This window comes from Lepeophtheirus salmonis, chromosome 9, assembly GCF_016086655.4.
Source record: "Lepeophtheirus salmonis chromosome 9, UVic_Lsal_1.4, whole genome shotgun sequence".
NCBI lineage: Eukaryota > Metazoa > Arthropoda > Copepoda > Siphonostomatoida > Caligidae > Lepeophtheirus > Lepeophtheirus salmonis.
The window spans coordinates 27,943,476-27,950,795 of NC_052139.2; the positions used below are offsets into that span (position 1 = coordinate 27,943,476).

At 35.7% G+C, this 7,320-nt stretch overlaps 1 long non-coding RNA gene across 1 annotated transcript; it reads right to left on the reverse strand.

The window, feature by feature from the left end:
* Positions 1-5,108: 5,108 nt before the first annotated feature.
* LOC121124514 (uncharacterized) lies at positions 5,109-7,026 on the reverse strand. The gene is made up of 3 exons (XR_005866322.2): positions 6,699-7,026; positions 5,752-6,643; positions 5,109-5,649 (listed from the first exon to the last, which is right to left on the reverse strand). It is a non-coding gene; the product is annotated as an uncharacterized lncRNA (long non-coding RNA).
* Between the last annotated feature and the right edge of the window lie 294 nt (positions 7,027-7,320).

Below are 7,320 nucleotides of genomic sequence, written 5' to 3' on the forward strand. Positions count from 1 at the left end.
CTTTTGAGAGTGAAAAAAATTAATAATCCACATAAACATTAGTGGGGTCTTTGAAAATTTTTATCTTATGTATGCTTATATTTTCAAGGGTGGTCTATTAAAAACACAAATAAAGTCTAAAAAAAAAAAATTTTTACAAATAAATTGTAATTTTTTAATCTTCTAATTGCATGTTTTAGGGTTGATTGATTTCCATATAAAATACCGGGCGTTCCATATGGAAAGTTGAAGACTTCAAAATTTAATAATTAATAAAGTTTGAGTGATTGAAATTAATTCATATTTCGATATATTCAATCATAAACAGTTAGCTAAAAAACAAAAACAAACCTGAGCTCTCTAAACTATGTACAATATCAGAAATTACTTTTGAACGTGATCGACGAATTTCCATTTTGAGCACTCCAAGCAGTTGGGCGTCTCCAAGACCACTGCATTCACCGTCTACATACAGGTCCTAATGTTGGAGAGGAAGAAGGGCTCGGGCAAAAATACTAACTGGACGTGCAGGAGTTAAAGAAAACAGCCCAGGTCATTCTCTTAAATCCATGAGAGCCCATGCCAGAGATCTCGGGGTTTCACACCTGACTGTACGGAGAGCTATCAAAAAGTGGGTGGTTAACCCTCTTTCAACACTAGCAATAAAAGAAACCTATCTTCTCCGTTGTAAGACTCTTTGCTACTTATGGGGCCCCTACATCCCGAATGCCAACCCTTCAACTGCACATTTTGGTTGCATGTTGTGGGGAATTCCAAACACTAAGGATCTCAACTCTAAGAAAGAAGAATTCATCCTGAGTGGGTTCCAGGCCTTCCACTGGCTAGGAGCGGCTATATTAATGATTAAGGGAGCTCAGATACACATTTATTGCTAATAATTATTTTGTTTAAGTGTTCAAATTTTGATGGAGCACTCGGCATCACATCGGTGTGTGTGCTCATGAGTGATGGATGGAGAGCTAGGTTGAAGATTTGTGAGGAAGTTATAAGTGTAGTGGTCAATTTGTACTCAAAGTAGAATTTGAGGATCGATAACAGAATAGTTCTTATGTATTTCCTAGATTGATCCAGATAGGGGTTTTTGTTTCTTTTTTATACACAAAAACCAAAGACTTACAACAATAAGTAATAAGGAGCATGGAACACTCTATTTATGACCATACAGTGTGCCGTAACAAAACTGTTACACTTGACCCATGTAAACTATGCAAGCACATAATTTGAGAAAAATAAGCCTCACAACTCTTGTGGGATTTTAAGTTTATTAACCAAACTATTCAAACTGATATCTACCAGAAACAACCATAGCATCCACATGAGGCCTGAAAGTCTTGCAGACATTCAAAACATAGTCTTCTGGGATGTTGGTCCACAGACTCTCCACATCATATTTGAGGTCGTCCTGTGTGGAGTAGCACAGTCCTTCTTGCCATCCACGAAGCCCCATATTCCATAGTCAATTGATGATAAATCTGATGAGGATGGGGGTCACATTGATTATGACCCAAAATCCTAGGGATTCTCTGCCTCCCCAAGAGTTTGACCTCCTTACTCTTATGGCTACCATCCGGTTACTACACATAAGATATCCGGGCATAATTGGCATCAATCTAAGGCTTCAAGATGGGAGTCATGACGTGGCAAGATACACTATCCTTTGCCTTTTGGCCTCCTCCATTATTGTTTCATTCTGATTTTCAACAAATTGCTTTAAGAGGTTTAGAGAGTCTCTGCATGAAATCCCGACACAAGTTTTTGCTTAAAACATCTGGGTTGTCAGATTACATATACTTTTTGCAGGGTAAGAGTGGATTTGCAATAGGACACCAGAATAGGTTTGGCATAACGTAGCTTCATCAGGCGTCAAGAGTCTCATTATTTTGCGTAAAACCCATACTCACGTCAACTTGACTCTCGAAGCTAAGTGACCACCGCAGTAATGCTCTTTCGTTTTATTTTTTGTTAGCTTACATTTGTACATAATATGATCTACTCTGCCAATATTTGCGAGTGCAGCGGTACTGTAGTCGATGTTATGTACAAATATCACAAATTGGTAGTCATTTTCTCAAATTTGAATACTTTACTTTGTTTTTTTTTTACATCAATTATAAAATTATTAATTAATAAATAGTTTTACGCTTATATCAACTATCTTCTCAAGGAACACGGATTGAGATAGGGTGGGCATGCTATTTGTCCCCGAAAAAAATCATTTATGGACTTTGATGTATTCGTAGAGCTTGACGAGAATTCTTTCAAAGATATATTTGCTTCATTTTCAGTATCTTAGGATGTAAAAAAAAAAATATTTTTGACTCTCTTCTCTCATAGATACATTAATTCAATATATAGGACTCAATAGATGTGAATATTTCTATCTATTTCTCTGAAAGGCTTGTTTGTTAGTTTATGTGAAATAAAAAAAATGAGTTATGTCTTCACTTTGTTTACGTGTCTCAATCCAGAACGCGTATTCAAACTTCACTTGATGAAGCTTCGCAGTGCGACACCTCTTCTTACGTCGCATTTTTAAAAGCACACCTTAACAGTTTTACTCGTGCAGCTAGCGTGGATTTGACCAATTTTCAAATCTTTAGATACAATGTTCTCCATATAGGCACATAAATAAATTAATATACTTAAACATGACTTAGGGTATGAGTTCCTATCTTTGTCTCTCTTGACGCCCATGAGTCTATTGATGACAAACACTGAGTAATTATTATATGGATATATAAAATGTGATGACAGTCGGACTTGAATGCAATTCAAATTGTCTCAAATAATGCACTTTTTTTTCCTGAGTTGCTCTAGAACTTACTTTTTTTTGGGGTCTAGTCTTCTATGAGACTCTTGGAAAAACTTTCTAGTAAAATAACAATGTTATGGAAAAGACTTAAATCAAAAATTTGGCATTACAATATAGACAAAAAATGAATAAGAACTTTATAATATTTAAAATAGATTTAGAAAATGATATTTAAAGGATAATGAACTGTTTTTTTGGGTTTCTTTTCTTAGAGATATGCAAAAACTAAAAAAAAAAAAGAAGATCATCATACTTTAAAAGAAAAACAGTGAAAGGTTGTATCTACGGCTAAAGGAACCCGCCTCAAAAGAAAGGAATGTTTTATTTGCGACAGTAAATTATAAAGTTAGAAAATTCCTTCAATGACCTGCACTTAATATTTATGTAAGTTTGCTAAGTGAGAATGTCAAAAATTACATGCTATATTAAATACAGCATAATTTACATTTTAAGTCATACGAAGGATTAATAATATTTATAATATAATTTGAATATTGGGGTTTTAGTAGGATTGCAGACAGGGATATTCACCTCGGAAATACTGCCCTTAGCAAAATTTGCATCTAAAGAAAATATATTTCATTTATCAGGGGTATCCAGAGGATTATATTTTATTTATGGGGGTTGCTTTTTTAAATTTCTTTTAAAGGAAATTTCAAAATAAAATTTCCTGGAACAAAATTTCAAAACAAAAGTTCAAGTATTACATTTTTTGGAAAATAATCCTAAATCCAGAATTTTTACAAAAAAATTACAAAATCTACTACGATTCATAAAAAATTTAATATTTAGAGTGTTTTTGAAAAATATTTTGAATATTTAATTTTTTGAAAAAACTTCAAATATCCAAATTAGTTCTCAAAAATTAAACTTTTAGGAAAAAAAAAATCAAAAAATGAGTTTTAATATTAAATTTATTAAAAAATTTCAAAATCCACAGTTATTAATTAAAAATTTAATTTTTGGATTTTTTTTGAAAAATAATGTCAAAAATCAATAATTATTCTCAAAAAAATTAATTTTACGAAAAAATTTCAAAAAAGTTAAGTTTTTCACAAAAAATGAAATTTAAAAATAATTTATTAGAAAATTAATTTCAAATATAAAATTTTTTGGGGAAAAAAATCAAAAATCTATAGCTATTCACAGAAAATATTATTTACATTGTTTTACATGAAATAATAGATTTTCTGGTAAAATGCTAAAAATCCTTGATTTGGGAGGGGGGACGGGCAATACCTCCTTCAGTTTTTTACCTTGCGGTCGCCACTGTTTACCAATTTGTATCACCTACAGATGGGACTGACCCACCTAAGGATCTGTAGATAGCTATATACCCATTTGCAGAAAAACAGTTGAACATGGATAGCACCCGTTGAATCTCACTATGAAAATACGGATAAAGTAATTTTGAAAAAAAAACTTGATGGTTTTTAAAGTACCAGTGCTGCCAATCGAGGTTTCGTGAAATCAGGTTCATCAATAGATCTCTTTAAGTAATCAAAACATCATTTCATCTATATGGATCTGTCGGAGTACCCCGTGGAATGTGATCCATCTATTAATTATATGCAAAAAAATCCCATGGTGCCATTTCTAAGCTTGTTCAAATTAGTAAAGTCACTATGTATCGAATCTCAACAACGTTTTAGAAAGCAAGAGGATTCAAAATGTCCCTTAAAAAGGGTCGGTCGATATCAAAACGGATACCAAATGTCATTAAGGCTGTGAGGAAGAAGATCCGAAGGAATAGCAAAGGTCCTTCTGAACCTTAGTCAAGGACCATAGCATGACAAACCACCATGCAGGAGCTTTTGACCTGATGGGATTTCTTACAAGCATACCAAATGCTTTTTCACGCCACAATGAAAAAAAGGTTAGATTGAGCTCGCAAGTAGTTAAAAAAAGATAAGGCGAGCACACTACCAATCTATTCTTTTTTTTCTTACTAGAAAAATAATCAAAGAAAGAATTTCGCAGTGGAAATACCCTTCAATGTCCATAATGAAGGTGTATGGAACAATGACTGGAACAGTGATGTTGGATGTGTGTAAAGATCATGAAAACTAACGTCTTTGATGATCTCTGCAGGAATGTGGGAGGGGGAAAAACCATCATTTTGTATCCTGTGACAAGAAATATCAGACACTATGAACAAGTACAAAGTTGGTCCAAGCCTATGAGTCGGAAGATTTTGATTGAAATTTAGCCTTTTTTCCTATTAGCTTCTGAATTCTTAGCTGCCCTTCTATTTTTTGTTTAAAATCGGATGTCATCATTCATTTTAGCACTTTAATTTTTTCTCATGACATGAAACAAAGCGTATGAAATTCTTTGCAGAAAAGCTAACCAGGAGTGTCCTTCCTCGCACTTTACTTCCACAACGGCGATAATGTCAGAGTTTAAACTGTCTTGCATCCTGTCAATGAATGTGCCAACAAATGAAGCTCTAGGATTTGGGGTGCCATATAGACTGTCTTTCTCTTCAGCAGTAGCTGTGATGTAAGAGAACATGGAGTGAGCATAAACACAGGACAGGTAGAGAAGATCGGATGGAGTGGACAAGCCCGTTCTGCTCATTATGTTGATGAACTCCTTCAGGTCTACATGCTGATTAGTTGGTCTGTCGAAGGTTATTGAGTCCGGAGGTGTGTCTCTGATGACCGTTAACTCTTGGCATAATGTACAGCTGATCTTCTTCTTCAAAGAAAAACAAATATATTTTGGAATTTTGGAAGCCAATTCCTGGAGGTCATCTGGTTGCCAGTTAGTCAAAATGAGCTCAGCTTTTACCAAGTCTTCATCCCGCAGAGCTTTAATTTCTGAAGTAGTCATACCTGAAAATTTAAAAAAGTAAAATATTGTAATGATATTATCATATTGTAACAATAAATAATACCTAAATAACGAAGCTTACTATTAACAAATATCTTATTTACCTGAGAATCTGACAAGACTCAGAATACGAATCTTTTTCTCTGCTTCCAGGATCTATCTCACGCTGACGTAGTAGATATCTCTACTTAGTTGTCTGTACCAGCCGAACCTTTTTTCGATCGGATCAGACTGGAAAATGCCGAGGAGTACATAGGAGAAGTCTTCATCGAGGAGAAGATACTTTGCCAGATCTGCTGCAGCAAGGCACGTCTGCTTTGTTGATAGGAAGGTTTCTGCTGTGAGGCCAGGTGCTTTACTGTCTTACCACTCGATGAGAAAGTCGACAAAATCTCTCAAGAAAGAGAGGCAAAGTTTGTTCTTCTCAGAGATTGGTTCCCGAAGCTCATCTCTCTTTTCGTAGCCAACTCCAGGTGTCTGAGGAGTTGAGAAACTTCACTAACTCGTTGAGAATGTCTTCCTTGGTCTCTGTTTGATTCAATTCTTCTTTTCCTCCCAGAAAGGAAGTCAAATTGATGGCTTGAATCACAGTGTTGTCCTTGCCTTCTGAGGTGATGTGTGACACTGCCTTTTTGTGTATCAACACACAAGAGTGGTATATTTGAAAGTCATATCTGTCTCAAACTGGATGCTGGCTACTACTTTGGGGCCAAATTTCTCATCATGGGATAGCTTCAAAAGGGCAGTGCTTGGTTTTGTTATGAGTATGAAGTCTGATGGGAGTGTCTCCTGGCCAATTTGTCAGTAACTTCTTCCACAAAGAGGACTGACTCCTCAATCAAGAGTTAAAATTCCAGTTGCTGTTGAAGGACATTGAACGTTTGATCCCTACGTGACGTGGTCGCAGCTTGAGTTGGCCTAGATGGCGCTATAGGAGTTGAGAGGTAGTTGGGGCAGTGTGGCCATAGGGATGGTACTACGTTTGCTTTGAGGTACCTGTAAAAGAAGGACAGTTATAAGCATGCGCATGAAAAGTGAGCAGCTGTCTTACCTCTTCTTTAGAGCCTTGCTAAGGGTCTGACTTCTTTTAGACTCAGAGATGAAATCAGAGTCGTTGAAATGCAGAGAACACAGCTTTGTACTTTAGGATGGTCCCTAATCTGTCTTCTTCAGATCTGTTTCTCTTGGAATTGATTTCAGCCAGGTGGTATCAACAGGTCAGTGGCTCGCTATCATTCTACCCCTGGAGCACAACACTTATTGGGCATGATTGGAATTACAAAACACAATAAAGATGGCGTCCACCATCTTCACGTCTTACCAAACACGTTGCATTGTTTTTTTTCAATAGACCTCATGTTGCACGCATATTTAAATTCATGCTTGCGCGTGACCGTTCCTGCTTACAGGAGTCCTTGCCTCATCAGTGATGAGTCATCACACACTGTCAAGATTATGCAGCATTGGCTCACATCAAATTTTTTTAAACTTTTTGTATAGGAAGAATACAATCTAACCTCCATAGATTTTAAACTATTTGGGCACCTCTTTGTGGTGAATTGCAAGATGGTATACTTAAGCACCTTTACTTAAGTACCTTATAGTAGGCCTCCTTCCCGATTTTCTGTCCACTCTTGAAAAAGAACGGAAGCATCTTCTTTTCATCAGAGGTC